The 17,774-nt window shown below is 44.1% G+C and overlaps 1 protein-coding gene and 1 pseudogene across 1 annotated transcript in view; one reads left to right on the top strand and one right to left on the bottom strand.

The window, feature by feature from the left end:
• The window catches only part of Slc25a30 (solute carrier family 25 member 30), a 180,685-nt gene that overhangs the window by 44,028 nt on the left and 118,883 nt on the right, over positions 1–17,774 (bottom strand). The gene's annotated exons all lie outside the window — the stretch shown is intronic.
• Positions 15,050–15,150, top strand: LOC123459732 (annotated as a pseudogene).

The raw sequence follows: 17,774 nt of genomic DNA, 5'->3' as shown, positions 1-17,774 counted from the left end.
AGTTTGTGTAAGAGGCTAGCTGTGATCTTCCCATGTCCTGAAGATTTAAGCAAAGCTGAATTTTAAAATAATGGCAGAACATAGAGCAGAAAGATACGACACAGAAAGAAATGAAAGTTTGGGGCAGGAGACAGCAGTGTGCTTCAGCTGCAATTGTTTGAGAGATAACCACCATTGGTATTGTGCCAGCTGTAATTCATTAGGACTGCAGGAAGAATTCCAACTCTTTTTGAAAGTAGGGAGCACGAAGGAACAATGCTGAAACTGTTTTCCTGCTCTTCAAGTCAGCCTATCCCCCTCACCCCATATTAACTATTTGGAAGTAAAGCCCATCTGGTACTGGGTTTGGAAATATAACAAATGTAGGAAAGAAAGGGTCATTGGATTTGTTTTTTGGAAATGCAAACTGGGACATGTGAGGCAGTGTTGTTGAAGACCCTGTGTGGAGGCATGAGGCAGCCATGGAGATGAACCATGGGTTGCAGTGGAGACCCCAGGATTTTGGAATTGACAGGACTATGGAATGGTCACCAAGGAGAACTGCTATCTTGGGATGGAGTTTTCTCCCTGCCTATAGGCAGCTGAGTTGGAGAGGCAGAATGGGAACTCCAGAAACTTTATCAACTGGTTACAGATGTCAGACTTGGCTACAGGATTTGTTTGCCCTGTTTTAGATCATGTATTGGTTCAATGTTTCCTAGCTATGCTGAGTGCCATCTTTTGCAATATGAATGTTTACTCTGTGACATTTGTTTATGGTTTTACAGTTAAGAGACCTTGAAGTATAAGGATGTTTGAAAAGTGCTGAGATTGATTAAAAAAAAAAACAACAATGGAGATCTTTAAAGTTGGAACACATTTTTGCAGCATAAAATGGTCATGAGTTTATGGGGTCCAGTGGCAAAATATGGTGGTTTGAATCAGATGTTCTCTATGAACTCATGTGTTCTGAATGTTTTGTCCCCACTTGATGTTAGTTTGGGAGGGAGAGCCTTGTTGGAAGAGGTGTGTTTTAGGGGGTGAGCTTACGGTGTTATAGTCACCTCCCCCTTGCTAGAGTTCAGCTCACTCTCTTGCTGCTGTTTTCTACCTGCAATGGCGGAGGTGATGTTCAGCCTCTGCTCATGCAGAGCTTTCCCCTTTCATCATGGAACTTCCCTCCAAGACTGTAAGCCAAAATAAGACTCTCCTCCAGTCAGCTGCTTTTAGTCATGTGCTCTGTCCCAGCAATGTAATGGTAAATACAACACCAGGTGTTTGTTGTAGTCACAGAAAACTGTCTAACATCTCCAGTATGCTTATATTTAACTCTGTCCTCTTGGCAAAAAGTCTATATCCAAGTAAGGTCATAAGGTAAGTGTCTTTGGAGGGATAGCTAAATCCCAAACAGCTGAAGAGTTTCTTCAACTTCTTGCATCGTGGACCTCTTCAAAAAGCACTCATTATGGTACCTTGTTTCACTAGAGGCTGGGAGAAGGGGATGCAAGACAGAAGTCATAGTGAGTAGCAAGAAATCAAACCTAGCTGTCTTAGGCCCCCTCTGACTTTCATGCTTGTGCAGGAAGCACTCTTAACCACTGAGCCATCTCTTTAGTTCTATAATAGCTGTACTTTTTATTCCCTTTTTTCTTACATGAAAGGTAACACACTGTATTACCCCTTGGTTGTCTCACTTAATGATATACAATGTATTCTTGAAATAATTGCAGAGTTTCTAGAGTCCTCCTTCACTCTTTATCATTACTGTTCTCTTGGTATGGATGGGATTTATGCAGTCATCTTCCTGAGGGGTGAAAGGCAGAATTCCAAGTTAGTCCCAAGATTCTTGGCTCCAACTCTTTATATCCCTTCTCCCAGCTATTCAAACATAATAAGATAATAATGTTGTGAAAGGCTTTTGAATGTGCAATGTGCAAAAACATACTTTGTAAAATATAAGTGCTATAGGAAATTTTTCTGAATCCATCTGGCTATATCTCTTATCAACTTAAAATTCTTCATCATTTCCCCCAGGTGCCAGTGTATCTCACTGAAACATCTGCTCACCTTCTCTGCTTAGCGACAGGGGACAGTAAGTAGCTAGCTACTCCGAAGAAGAACACTTGGATTGGCAGGTGTCCCCACTTGTGTCCCTGGAGTGAGCCAGGGAGAGTCTTTGATCCTGGTATTCACACATCTTATAGCAGTGGTTCTACATCAGTAGATTTTGCTTCCCAGGAGACATTTGGCAATATCTAAGTTTTTTTGTTTTCACACTTTTTGCTACTGGCATGTAAAAATACTATTGAACATCCTACAATGCCCAAGTAGGCTGCCACAACAAAGAAATATCAAAATGGAAATAGTGCAGAAGTAGGAGAAATCCTGTGTTATAAGAATCTTATTTTTTAGCATATTTTTCTTGTTTCCAGGTGTTTGATGTGAATATATGTTTGTGGAAGCCAGTGAATAGTCACAAAATACATGCAGCTCCTCAAAATGCCAATATACATCTGAGCTCTGCAAATTGGGCATGTGCCGTGCTGCATCTGCAGAGTTCTCCCTCCTGCCACTTCCTTCTTCTTCTTCTAGACATCTTCTTCTCTAGGAAATCTCTCCTACTACTTAAACCCAGGATAGCAGGTACCCTGTGCACAGCCATGCTCTTGTCAAGATGGTTGCCGCACAGAAGCTGAGGCACTGGTGGCTCAGGGGGTCTTCCCACTGGTCGGTAAGTTTCATAGGTAGAGACTCGGCAGAGCTGCTGGTGTGGTCTGCATCCAATCAATATAAGCACGTGTGAAAAGCCTACAAGATTTGGGAGGTGAAGGACAGGATACAGGCTATTTCAAGTAGTCTACCCCTTCCCCCAATGGTATCACCATAGTGATGTCACCATGTGAAGCTGCCCATAGTGCACCTGCTCCCTTAGGTGTGCTCCAGCAGAGAAATGGTGAAAAAGCCATGGTGCAGAGAATCCCATGTGATGGCTGGTACATGGTTCTTGGAAATCTAATTGATTTCATGTTGTGTTACTATTTGCATATATCAAAGTCTCTGTCTCTTCTCTGTTATCATTGACTAGGTAAGTTATAAAGAAAGAAGGAGAGCTGGAGAAATGGCTTAGCAGTTAAGGCGCTTGCCTGCAAAGCCTGAGGACCTAGGTTCAAGTCCCCAGTACCCACATAAGCCAGATGCACAAGGTAGTGTGTGTGTCTGGAGTACATTTGCAGTGGCAGGAGGTCGGGGCTTACCCATTCTCTCTATATACTGCCTCTCTCTCCCGCCCTCCCTCCCTTCCTCTCTCTCTCTCTCTTCCTCCCTCCCCCTCTCAAATAAATAAATAAGTAAAATATTTAAAAGAAAAAGAAGCTGGGTATGGTGGCACGCACCCTTAATCCCAGCACTTGGGAAACAGAGGTAGGAGGGTCACTGTGAGTTCAAGGCCACCCTGAGACTACATAGTGAAATCCAGGACAGCCTGAGCTAGAGTGAGACCCTACCTCAGAAACTGAAAAAAAAGAAAATGAAAGAAAGATGGAAGCTAGGAAAATGGCCCAGCCATTAACGGTGCTTGCTACCAAAGCCTGCAATTATGGGTTCAATTCCCCAGTGCCCATGTACAGCCAGATGCACAAAGGGGCACATGTGTCTGGAGTTTGTTTTCAGTGGCAAAAGGCCCTGGTGTGTGCCCTCTCTCCCTCTCTCTCTCTCTCCTTGCAAATGAAAAATAAAGAAGGTGATACAGTTACCTTCTTGTTGCTGGGACAAACACCCAACCAGAAGCAGTTTATGGGAGGAAAGGATTTATTTCACGCTTACAGATTCCAACACCAGCAAGCACAGGCTGTTGTAAACACACACCTAGGGCTGGACTACACCTCAAGGTCCACTCTGGTGACACACTTCATGCAGCAGGTCTTCACCTCTCAAATGCTCCAGGCCCAGGACTAAGTACAAAACTTAATCACAAACACCTGATGCTATGAGGACATTTTTTTTTTACATTCAAACCACCGCAGAAGGTTTATCGTTCTGGAGGTGCAAGGCTGAAATACTAAATCTAATGGGGTGTGTGTGCACATGTGAGCAAGCATGCCTGCGTACACAAGCATGTTCGTGTGTGTGTGCAGATGCATGTGAAGGCCAGAGACAATCTCAGGTATCTTTCCTGGGTGGGAATACCATCCCCCCCCCCTTTTTTTTAAGTTTTTTTTGAGGTAGGGTTTCACACTAGCCCAAGCTGACCTGAAACTCACTATGTAGTCTCATGATGGCCTCAAACTCATGGTGATCCTCCTACCTCTGCCTCCCGAGTGCTGGATTAAAGGCGTGTGCCACCACACCTGCCCACTTTTTTTTTTTAATACAATAACAATTTATTAGGCAACATAGTATATCCAATGGTAACTTTTAGAGACTAGTTTCTAAACAGATGTGAATTTTAACAATGACAAAGCTATGATTTTCTCAAGAATACTATTGCTAACATATGTTTGCAGCAGATACCACCTACTGCAGTTGCTGCAAGTTTCCCAACCTTCTGGAATAAAAATACTGCACATCATCCAGTCACACCACCCATTACAATCTGGATGAGTATTTTTCTACCATAGGATTGTGGCCAAATACTCAGTTCTACCAGTGGTGTCATCATAAGACTCATTATCACTTTCATTTTCTTGGGGGAGGGGGTTGTGGGACACTGCTTGGTCCACTTTTTTGAGACAGGTCTCTCATTGGCCCGAAGCTCCAGGTAGCCTAGGCTGACTGGTCAGTGTGCTCCAGTCTGTCTCTGGGTTTCCAGTACTGGTATTACAGGTGCACATCACCATGTCCAGCCTTACTATGTAGGAACTAGGAATCAAACTCATGTCTTTGTACAGGCAAGCCCATTTTGCACTGAGCCAACTCTCCAGCACCTGCATTACCTGCATTTTTTTTTGTCAGGGGTAGTTCAAGATAAGGTCTCATTCTGCCCCAGGCTGACCTGAAACTCACTCTGAAGTCTCAGGCTGCCCTCAAACTCACAGTGATCCTCCTACCACTGCCTCCTGAGTGCAAGGATTAAAGGCGTGAGCCACCATGCCCAGCACAAACACTATTTTATTTGGCAGTGTTGGTTTTCTCAGTCGTGTTGAAGTTTCTTGATGCAAACTAGGTCCCAAGCCTATATATTTTTTAATTGTTGCACTTTTTGATTTAAAAAAATGCGTTTTATTTTGCTAGGTGTGGTGAGACACACCTATAATCCCAGCACTCAGAGGAAGAAGTAGGAGGATCACTATGAGTTGCAGAGTTAGAGACACCCTGAGACTACACAGTGAATTCCAGGTCAGCCTGAGGTAGAGCGAGACCCTACCTTGGAAAAACCAAAAAACAAAATCAATATATTAATGATATAGTTTCTCTGACTTTGGAAATTATATATATATATATATATTTTTAATTTTTATTTATTTATTTGAGAGCAACAGACACAGAGGGAAAGACAGATAGAGGGAGAGAGAGAGAATGGGCGCGCCAGGGCTTCCAGCCTCTGCAAACGAACTCCAGACGCGTGCGCCCCCTTGTGCATCTGGCTAACGTGGGACCTGGGGAAGCGAGCCTCGAACCGGGGTCCTTAGGCACAGGCAAGCGCTTAACCGCTAAGCCATCTCTCCAGCCCTGGAAATTATATTTATAGTTGAGTCATGTAGTATATTATGACTGCATTTCATTTTTAATGTAATCTCTAATTTTTTTTTTTTTTTTGGTTTTTCAAGGTAGGGTTTCACTCTATCCCAGGCTGACTTGCAATTCATTATGTAGTTCCAGGCTGGCCTCGAACTCACAGCAGCCCTCCTACCTCTGCCTCCTGAGTGCTGGGATTAAAGGTGTGCACCACCGTACTCAGTTTGATTTTTTTCTAGAATCAGCAATTGCCTTCAAAGGGAGCTTCAAAGGGCCACCGTGAGACTGCATAGTGAATTACAGATCAGCCTGGGCTAGAAAGAGACTCTACCTAAAAAAAAATCCAAAAAAATAAATATTTTTTTAAAAACACCAAAATATTATTTTTATTTATTTGAGAGAGAGAGTAAATGTGCACACCAGGGCCTCCAACTACTGCAAACAAACTCCAGATTCATGTGCTGCCTTGTGCATCTGGCTTACATGGGTCCTGGGGGCTCAACACTGGGTCCTTTGGCTTTGAGGGCAAGTGCCATAACCACTAAGCAATATCTCCAGCCCATTGTAAGGAGTTAAAAAATGTTGTGTTCTGGATTTGCCTCCAAGCCTCAAGGAGTAAAATATTTGCAATGTGGCCCTCTATGAGAAATGTTTGCACTTCCCTAACCTTGCCTTTAGCAAGCATTGATATCAAGGTTTCTGGTTTAGTCTCTGCTGGGCCTTGATGACTGTTTCTCCCTATCCTGTTGGGATGCATTTGGTATGTAGCCTGTAACAGCCAGTGGTGGAAGGATAAGTATCATGAAGTCTACAGGAAGACCTCCTGGCAGCATTACAGGTCAAATGGTGTCACAGGAAATTTTTCCCCTGGGAGACAGGAACATACATCTTCACCCAAGATAGATCACAGATGGCAGACCAAAGTATGATTGCACCAATCCTGGTGTGGTGAACCAATGCGTTTAGTGGAGATACTTGCATGGTGAAAGGTTATTTAGAACAACGCTAGAGCCTGAAAGGCATCTGCTATATATAGTAGAGCTCATTTGTGTCAAGATTGCTCCATGGATGCTCCTCCCTCAGCCACAGTGTGAGGGCTTACTTACAGAGCATGGGAACCAAGAGCAGACAAACCATCTAGAAGAATCGTGACACCCTGAATGACAACCTCCGCTGGGTTGTTAAAAAGAGCTCTTTTGGGCTGGAAGGATTGCTTAGTGGTTAAGGTGCTTGCCCAGAAAGCCAAAGGACCCAGATTCAATTCCCCTGGACCCACATAAGTTCAGATGCACAAAGTGGCAAATGTACCTGGGGTTTGTTTGCAATGGCTGGAGGCCCTGGCACACCCATCCTGTCATTCTCTCTGTCTCTGTCCCTCTCTCTCAAATAAATATATATAAATATTAAAAAAGAGCTCTTTTTCCTTGCCCAAAAGTATGAAAACACAGAGCAGCACTGCAGTGGGGTTCACTGGGTCAGAATCACCCCAAGTATGCATCCCCTGAGTTTAGAGGTGAGGGCTTCCAAGAATGCCCAAACAATGGAGCTCCTTATTCCAGGATGATAGCCTTAATAAAGTATGCCCTCAGTCTCCTGCAAGGGCTTACTTACAGAGCAAGGAGAGCCCCAAGAAGCCACAGCTATGGAGCTTGGAGCTTCCTGTGTCGGGATTAACCTTGTGGATGCTGTGCCCTCAGTCTCCAGTGAGGGCTCACTTACTGACCGAGGAATCTCTTAAGAAGCTGTAGCCATGGAGCTCCCTTTGAAGGCAATTGCTGATTCTAGAAAAAAATCAAACTGAGTATGGTGGTGCACACCTTTAATTCCAGCACTTGGGAGGCAGAGGTAGGAGGGCTGCTGTGAGTTCGAGGCCAGCCTGGAACTATATAATGAATTGCAAGTCAGCCCGGGATAGAGTGAAACCCTACCTTGAAAAACCAAAAAAAATAAAAAATTAGAGATTACATTAAAAATGAAATGCAGTCATAATATACTACATGACTCAACTATAAATATAATTTCCAAAGTCAGAGAAACTATATCATTAATATATTGATTTTGTGTTTTGGTTTTTCCAAGGTAGGGTCTCACTCTACCTCAGGCTGACCTGGAATTCACTATGGAGTCTCAGGGTGTCTTCTAACTCTGCAATCCTCCTACCTCTGCCTCCCAAGTGCTGGGATTAAAGGTATGCACAACCACACCCAGCATCATTAATATATTAATTTAACCAAAAATTGTGAAGTACAGATACTTCTCAATTTACACTGAAGTTAGTTACATTAGCTAACAACACCTAAGGTGATATGTATTTAACACAGCTAACCTAACAAACATCATAGTGTAGTCTAGCCTACTTTAAACATGCTGGTCCCAGTGACACATACCTGTGTTTCAGGTACACTACTGGCCAACACAGTGAGACCTTGTCTCAAAAGTCTAAAAGATAGAGTTTTTACACTATGCATGCATTTCATTAACAATAATTCAAATAAATATATATGTACATAAAATCAAGGTGTTAACTTCTGCCTGGGCAGAAGACAAACAATATACCCCAAATAAGGCAAATTTTTATTTATTTATTTATTTATTTTGAGGTAGGGTTTCACTGTGTAGTTCAGCTTGGTCTCAAACTCATTATTCCCCTGCCTCATCTCCTAAGTGGTGAGATTACAAGCCTAGGTTATGTATCCAGCTCATAATTTTTTTTTTTTTTTTGAGGTAGAGTCTCACTCTGGTCCAGACTGACCTGGAATTAACTCTGTCATCTCAGGGTGGCCTTGAACTCATGGCAATCCTCCTACCTCTGCCTCCCGAGTGCTGGGATTAAAGGCGTGAGCCACCATGCCCGGCTTTTGCTCATAATTTTTTAATTAAACTAGCAAGGAAGACAACATTTCTTCAACAGGTGAACAATAAGGAAGTTTTAATGTTTTTCTTAGCAATTAAATATTTTATTTCTCAATGGTCACAATAACTTCCATTTAGATAGGGCTCAGCATTTTAATTTTACAGTAAATTCCATGAAAAGAACTCCCTAAGGCTGTTGTGGTCCTCACAGGCACCATGGCTCGGGCAAGTATGACAAGGTAGCTTTATTCCCGAAACGTGGGCACCTGATCCAGCCCAGGCCATGCACCTCTGCTGGGTTCTGCGTCCCCGTCTCCTGTCCAGGAAGGGCACCTCACTGACATGTGATCCAGACCCGTGACGTCATGTCTCACGGGCCTGGCCGCCCACCCTTCAGGAAGCAGGTGCTTTGGCAGAGAGGAGGCTAGGCGGCACTGACCTGGGGTCCGCAGCTCAAGGAGTCCTCGGAGCCTAACACGTGAGGCCACCTTCATGGGTTTTCCAGTGACCTGAGCCATTAACGCACCCTTCGGGCGCTTTCCCCGGCCACGGCTGTGTCACAGGGCCACCGTCTCCCCAGCACTACAGGGCAGGCCAAGCCTGGAGGGATTTGCAAAATTAAGTCACCAGCACTAAGTGCGCATTGGTCCCTGTGAAAATAAGAAGAGCTTTTTGGAGAGGGAACTGGGAACCCGCACCCATGCTTCTGGGGAAGACTTTCAGCTGGGGTGAGAAACAGAGGCGCAGGAGCTGGTGCTGGCTGGGGAAGGCTGCCCCGCTGGCCTGGCTGCAGCCGCAGCTCCCATGCGAGCCTGACGTCCCTCCATGCCCGTCCGCACCAGAAACAGCCACTCTGAGGGTTTGGAATCTAAGGCCCGAGGTGCACTTCTAGCCATGGTTTGTATAACCCTTGGAATTTCATGTTTTGGGTCATGGCTATTGTTTTCATAACAATAGCATACTTTCCAGCACAAAACAAGCTCACAGTGGTACATGGTGGTGCAGAGCCAAAGTGTGCTGTGAGTTTATTATCTACACGTCCCTGGGCTCCTGGGTCTGTCTCCAGTTGCCCTGGACAGGGCCATTGCATCCTTTGTCCCTGCAGTGAAGCTGACCTGTTTGGAGGGCTAGACCACCACTTTGAAAATCTGAGAAAGAAATCGTTAAGCTACTTTTTTTTTTTGTTTTTGTTTTTCAAGGTAGGATCTCACTCTAGCCTAGGCTGACCTGGAATTCATTATGGAGTCTCAGGGTGGCCTCGAACTCATGGCATCCTACCTCTCTGCCTTTCCAGTGCTGGGATTAAAGGTGTTCTCCACCACGACCGGCACTAAGCTACTTTTAAAAGTGCAGTAATTTAGTCACATTCTAATGTATCCTTCAATGCCTATATCCATGTACTATGACCTCAGACAAGATAGAGAGTATCTTCCCTACTCCCAAAGTTCTCTTTCCCTTTCCTGCCAGCCCCACCTCCTGCCTCAGCTCGACCACTGCTGTAATTCACATCAACACAGGAGAATTGTGCCTGGTGTACAACATTGCAGACAGGGAATCATCAGCCTATCTCTGCATCTCTGTTATGGAACAGCATTTCTGAGACCCTGCTGGGTCCTTATTTTGCATCGACATCTTGTTCTTTTCTGTTGCATTGTATAGCTGTCCTATAATTTATTTATTCAGTCTCCTGTTGAGGAACAGCTGGTTGTGTCCAATTTTCTTGAGCTGTTTGAAATAAAGGTACTATGTACTTTTCTTTTTACCAAAAAAAAAAAAAAAAGTCTAAAAGAGGGACTAGAGGGATGGCTTAGCAGTTAAGGTGCTTACCTGCAAAGCCAAAGGACCCAGGTTCGATTCTCCAGGACCCACGTAAGCCAGATGCACAAGGTAGTGCATGCGTCTGGAGTGTTTGCAGTGGCTGGAGGCCCTGGCGCACCCATTTTCACCCCCCACCCCCTCCCTCTTTCTCTCTGTCAAATAAATAAAAATAAAATATATATTTTTTAAAGTCTAAAACACTAAGCCCTGGGTTCTAACCAAGTTCCAAATAAACTGGTTGTGATGGCACATGTTTGTAATGACAGTACTCAGAAGATGGGGGAAGGAGGATCAGGAGCCCCTGGTCATAACTGGCTGCATAGCAAGTTCAAGGCAAGTCTGGACTTCATGAGATTCTGAATTAATAAAAAAGGGAAAGGAAGACTGGGGTTGTAGTTTTGCCTGACACATGGGAAACACTGGATTTACGTTCTTGTACTGGGGCAGAGGCTTAGGGGATAGAATGGACAGAGACCTGACACATTAGCCTATAGTTGGACAAAGTCATCTAACATAAGGCTATTCTATAATAAAAGATTGATGGGCGTGGGAGATAGCCTAGCTGCTAAGGCATTTGCCTGCAAAGCCAAAGGACCCAGGTTCGATTCTCCAATACCCATGTAATTCTCTTGCTTTCTATCTGCCTCTCTCTCTGTCCCTCAAATAAATATACAAATCATTTAAAAAGTACTAAAGATGTTATGAATGAGCCATATGACACCTATTTCTTTGCTAGCTAATAAAAAATATGTAATTTTAGGGCTGGAGAGATGGCTTAGCAGTCAAAGTGCTTGCCTTCAAAGCATAAAGACCTGAAATCGATTCCCCATTTCCTAGGTAAAGTCAGATGCACAAGGTGGTTCATGTGTCTGGAGTTTGTTTGCAGTGGCTAGAGGCCCTGGTGTGCCCATTCTCTCTCTTTCTGTCTCTCCTCTGTCTCAAATAAAAATAAAATAAATGAGACTTCTTAAAGAAAAATCAATTGGAGCTTTAATTAGAATTGTCTGCTTTATTTTTTTTAGACTGATGCTTGGCTAGATATTTTATTCTCTAACTCTCTGGGTTGCCTTCATGTAGATCATGTCAAAGCAAAATATCAGATTTGTTTGTCAGAGACAAAATTTAAAGACAAATTGTAATCTCCACCAACAGCATAAATGGCCATGTCCGTGGAAGAGCATCTGGGTAGCTGTAAGTAATCTGGCAGGCTTGACGTGGAGATGACTAGGCAGAGAAGGAACTAACAGGTGGCTCTGAGGAGAACGCTAGCCAGCGTGTTCTGCAGCCTGCCTTGTGAGTGGAAGGGAGCTCAGTACCATGGCCTGTGGCTGTGGAAATGCCCCAGAACATTCAAGTACACTCTCAGAATAACCTGAGAGTGACACCAGAGCTGATACTGTTTTAATAGTAGAAGACTGAAGATGTGTGTGATCCTGCATGGGCTATGTGGAATTTGCTCTAGGAACAGACCACCATACTCAGGTTTTGCCTCTCATAGTGATCACAGAGGGCTAGCATGTACAAGGCCCTGGGTTTGGTACCACATAAACTGGCGTGATAGCCCATGCCTATAATATCAGGACTCTGGAGCTAAAGATAGGAAGATCAGAAGTTCAGAGTCATCCTTGGCAACATACAGAGATTGAGGCCAGCTTGGACAACATGAGATTCTTTCCTTAAAAAAAAGAAAAAAAACAAGCAAACAAACACCCTGATAGTCAACAGCCAATTAGGCAGTGTGTCCCTAATGCAAACTTTCTAGAAGCTAAGGCACGAGGATCAAGAGTTCAAGGCCAGGGCTGGAGAAATGGCTTAGTTGTTAAGGCACTAGCCTGTGAAGCCTAAGGACCCATGATCAACTTTCCAGATCCCACATAAGCCAGATGCACATGGTGATGCAAGCATGCAAGGTCACACATGTGCTCAATGTGGCGCACACGTCTGGAGTCCGATTGCAGTGGCTTGAGGGCCGGTTGCACCAATTCTCTCTTGCTGTTGCACTCACTCTCTCTTTCATACCAAAAAAAAAGGAATTCAAGGTCAACCTAGACCATAGTGAGACCTGTCTCAAAACAAACAGAAGTTTAGCATAAAGACGCTGAGCACACTGGAAATATTTGAAGGTTGCCCCAGGCTGGCAGTTCAGGGGACCATAGCCATTTATGTTTCGGGCTTTCGCACTGGTTAAACTGTAACTGGAATCTACATTAGGAAACACCAGGGCCAAATGCAGACACACAGGCATACACACTCGCATCACTGTGGCAGACACTTCAGAGAGGGTACTTATGTGACTGAGGTGGGCTCTGCTGTTTATCACTCTACTCTCTTTTTCACTTTTTGTTCATATTGTTCAGAGCCCACTAAAAAGCAAGTCCAGGGCTAGAGAGATGGCTTAGGGGTTATAAGCACTTGCCTGTGAAGCCTAAGAACCCCGGTTTGAGGCTTGATTCCCCAGGACCCATGTTAGCCAGATGCACAAGGGGGCGCATGTGTCTGGAGTTCATTTGCAGTGGCTAGAAGCCCTGGTGTGACCACTCTCCTCTTTCTCTCTCTCTGCCTCTTTCTCTCTGTGTCTGTTACTCTCAAATAAATAAATAAAAAGCAAAAAAATAAAATTTAAAAAGGCAAGTCCGGTATGTGAATTTTTGGTTATAAAAGTCCACTTAAACCAGGAGTGGTGGCACATGTCTTTAATCCTAGCACTTGGGAGGCTGAGATGGGATTGTTGTGAGCTTGGGGCGAGCCTGGGACAACATGGTAAATTCCAGGTCAGCCTGGGCTAGAGTGAGATGTTACCTTAAAAATAAAAAAACCAAAAAAGAGAAAAGAACAATTAAACAGTACTCTTTCTGGGGCTGGGAATGTTTCTCAATGGTAGGACATGCGTTTAGAATATTTGACACCCTGGGTTAAATCCTCAGCACCAAAAAATATTGGAGAACAAAATATCCATACTCTTTCTGAACTATTCTGTAAGGAAATGGCCCTCCGGCTCAACTCTAAAGAGCTAGAGAAGCTGAGCAGGAAAAAGAGGGACACTGCCATTAGGCTGATTAGTGCTTATCTTAAATAGCAGTACCTGCCCCACCAGCCCCATGGGGCTGCCGTGGGGTCCACTGGGTTGATTGCTGACAATGCAGGAAAGGATGGAAGACTTTGTAGATGAAAGTTTCTATACAGAAGCTGGCCATGGTGGTACGCTCCTGGAATCCCATGTCTTGGGAGTTAGGGCAGGGACAGTGGAAGTTCCAGGCCAGCTGGAGCTCCATACATGCCATGTCTCAGAAAAAGGTTAAGATTGAATGGCAGCTGGTTATCTGCTTACTCATCTTGAGACCATGAACTGGAGTATTCCTTGAGAGTTTCTATTTTCATATCAGTCGTAGCCACACATGACCTTGACTGTCTCTCATTGCTTATTATTTGGCTTGCTTTTGTGTAAATATAACTGCTATGTGAGCTGCCAAAAAAAAAAATAGTTAAACAATAAATGCCTAGCTATAGCACTTGGGAGGCATAGACAAGGGGATCCCAAGTTCAAGGCAAGCCTAGGCTACATAGTGAGGTCCAGGACAGTCTAAGCTACTGTAGCAAGACCCTATCTGAAACACTCCCATGTCTCATCTGTCTGCCTGTGATGGTTGCATCTCTGCTGAAAATATGCAGACTTGTTTTTTTGTCATGTCCTAAGCATACAGCACATCTGTGCACATAGCCTTTATATCGTCTGAGGTGTTTTAAGTAATCTAGAGAAGATTTAAAGTACATGGCTGTTTGTAGATTCTATGCAAATACAATGCCATTTTATACAAGGGGCCTGAGCATTTGCAGATCTGGCTGTCCTTTGGGATCCTGGAAAAGTCAGGGATCAGGCACAGGTGCAGTGGTCCCTGGCTCTGTCCCTTCTCCATCTTCCTTCCTTTTTTAAAAATATTTTTTGTTTATTTTACTTATTTATTTGAGAGCAAATGAGAGAGGGAGAGAGAGAGAAAGAGGCAGATAGAAAGAGAATGTTGCGGCCGGGCGTGGTGGCGCACGCCTTTAATCCCAGCACTCGGGAGGCAGAGGTAGGAGGATTGCTGTGAGTTCAAGGCCACCCTGAGACTCCATAGTGAATTCCAGGTCAGCCTGGGCTAGAGTGAGACCCTACCTCGAAAAAAAAAAAAAAAAAAAAAAAAAAGAAAGAGAATGTTGCATCAGGGCTTCCAGCCACTGCAAACAAACTACAGATGCATGCGCCCCCTTGTGCATCTGGCTAAGGTGGGTCCTGGGGAATCGAGCCTCAAACCAGGGTCCTTAGGCTTCACAGGCAAGTGCTCAACCACTAAGCCATCTCTCCAGTCCTCCATCTTCCTTCCTTAAATACAAACATGGCACCTAGAAGAGTAAAGAGCATGTTAAGAAAGCCACACATACTAAGAGGGGCTGAAGCAAAGGAAAGTAAGACCAGGGACTTCCTGGCATTGTTGGGCAGCCAAATCAACTACATCAGCTTCCAACCTACAGACTGGTTGTTCCATGAGAAAAAGGCCATTTTAACTGGCCTTTGTAAAATATACAGTTTTGCCCACTAATAACACTGTACATGTAAAGCTAATATGTCTCATGCATTTATAACTTCCTAAAGTATACCTTTCAGCAAATCCCATGCTGTTCATTCCACAATAGGATTAATTCATCCTAACTATGTCTTAAACAATTGCAAGTTTTAAAAATTACTCTAGCGCTTGCTTTGGCAGCACATACACTAAAATTGGAATGACCGAGAGAAGATGAGCATGGCCCCTGCGCAAGGATGGTATGAAATTCATGAAGTGTTCTGTTAAAAAAAAATTACTCTAGAGCCAGGTGTGGTCGTGCATGCCTTTAAACCAGTGCATGGGATGCAGAGGCAGGAGGATTGCAGTGAGTTCAAGGCCAGCCTAAGACTACATAGTGAATTCCAGGTCAGCCCAGGCTAGAGTGAGATCCTACCTTGAAAAAATATCACTGTAAGGGGCAGAGGAGATGACTCAGTGAGTAACGTGGTTACTGAACAAGAGTTCTGATCACCAGCACTCATGTCAATGCCAGGCTGGTGTGGCAGTTGTCTCTAATACCAGCATGAGAGGGGCTGAGACAGGGACTCCCAGAGCAAGCTGGCTAGCTAAACTGGCTTAACCAGTGACTTCTAGATTCAAATGAGAAATCCTGCCTCAGTAAAAATAAAGAGGACAGCAATTGAGGAAGATACCTGATATCAACCTCTGGCCTACACACACACACACACACACACACACACACACACACACACACACGCAGACAGACACACACACACGTTCCCACATGCATGCACAGCAATACATACACACCCATATATGCAGAAAAATCACTCTAGGTTTTGTTAAGGAGCAGCATGCAGATGTGTGTGTGTGTGTGTGTGTTATTGAGCTAGAAAAGTTGATTTCTAGTTGAATGTGCCTCCTGTCCTAGTCATGTGGCCTGGCGCAGACAGTCCCATGCAGTGAGAGCATGAAGCTCTGAGTCATGCACAGCGCATGACACTTCCTCACCACCCCTGGGAGCATGAACAGTCACAGTATGAACGCAGCTTCACTTGGAAGTGTTAGGGATGAACTGCAGCAGTAGGGGATTCGAAGACAATGTGCTATGTGGAATAAATCAGTCAGAGGGAGACAAATTCTGTATGATGCCACTAGATAAGGCATATATAATAACTATAGCAGCAGAATGTAGAACAGGGGCCTCCACAGATAGGGGAAGGCAGAAAAAAAAAGGAGTTGTTCATCAGGTATAAAGTTACACAAGGAGATTGCATCCTAGAGAGCTGCTATGTAATATGGGACCTTCCCTCAACAATATAGTATTTCTTTTTTTTCCTCCACATTTATTTTTTTATTTAATATTTAAGTAATCACAGATCAAAAGTATTTGTTAAAACATTTACCTATACAGAATACATACAAGACTTACTTATTGTCATTATTCCCTAAACAATAGAGTATAACATCTCGATAGCATTTATACTATATTAGATATCATAACCAATCTACAGAAAACAATATAGTATTTCAGACTAATCCCAGCACTCAGGGAGCAGAAGTAGGAAGATTTCTGTGAGTTCAAGGCCAACAAGAACTCCAGAGTAAGTTCCAGGTCAGCCTGAGCTAGCATGAGACCCTACCTTAAAAAAAATGACTGATGGGCTGGAGAGATGGCTTAGCGGTTAAGCGCTTGCCTGTGAAGCCGAAGGACCCCGGTTCGAGGCTCGGTTCCCCAGGTCCCACGTTAGCCAGATGCACAAGGGGGCGCACGCGTCTGGAGTTCGTTTGTAGAGGCTGGAAGCCCTGGCGCGCCCATTCTCTCTCTCTCCCTCTATCTGTCTTTCTCTCTGTGTCTGTCACTCTCAAATAAATAAATAAATAAATGAACAAAAAATATTTAAAAAAATTTAAAAAAAAAATGACTGAGGGTGGGGCTGGAGAGATGGCTTAGTAGTTAAGGAGCTTGCAGGCAAAGCCAAAGGACCCAGTTTCAATTTTCCAGGACCCACATAAGCCAGATGCACAAGGTAGCACATGCATATGGAGTTCATTTGCAGCAGCTGGAGGCCCTGATGTGCCCATTCTCTCTCTCCCTCTCTCCATCTCTGCAACTCTCTCTGAAATAAATTTAAAAAATAAAATATTTTTAAAAGTTTTAAAAAGTGACTAAAGTGCTGTAGAAATGGCTTAGTGGTTAAAGGCACTTGCCTGCAAAGCCTGATGGCCTTGGTTCAAATTCCCCGTACCCATGTAAAACCAGATGCACAAAGTGGTGCATGTGTCTGGAGTTCGTTTGCAGTGGTAAGAGGCTCTAGGGTGCCCATAACTCTTTCTCCTCCCCTCCCTCCCTCAATTTACAAATAAACAAGAAATACAAACTTTAAAAATCACTAGGGATCACTCTTAGAGCAATACATGGTCATACCATACTCAGCACCCTATATTAAGACCTACGGGGCTTGGTCTTATCTCGCCCATGTAGCAGGTTCTCTAAATAGGTCATACAACAAATACTGGTTAACTCACAAATGCCTCTGCAGAAGGCTCAGTGACTAAATAAAAGGGCAGCTTGAGCAGCAGACAGAGTTCGAGGTATGCTTATATAGGGGATGGTAACAGTTGTAGCACATCTTTCTCTTCATTGTGTCCTTCTTGACAGCTTAAGGTCATGGCTCACTTGATGGCTCTAGTCACATGGACATACATTCCCCTTAGGCAAATACCAGACTTGTTCTGTAAGCACCACAAAATTGGGGTTTTGAACTAATAGAGGTCACTGTCTTGAATTGGGATTTTCCAACAGTCTGGGAAGTCTACAGCCAGAGCGGTGTGTACCCATAAAACGACTGTCACCCTTTCACCTCATTACCTGAAGTGGGGTGGGAAGACCTTGGCTGGGGTTTA

Source organism: Jaculus jaculus, chromosome 3 (assembly GCF_020740685.1).
Source record: "Jaculus jaculus isolate mJacJac1 chromosome 3, mJacJac1.mat.Y.cur, whole genome shotgun sequence".
In the NCBI taxonomy this organism is placed as follows: Eukaryota; Metazoa; Chordata; class Mammalia; order Rodentia; family Dipodidae; genus Jaculus; species Jaculus jaculus.
The sequence above is the reverse complement of the archived record's forward strand: the minus strand, read 5'-3'. Positions and strand labels throughout refer to the sequence as shown.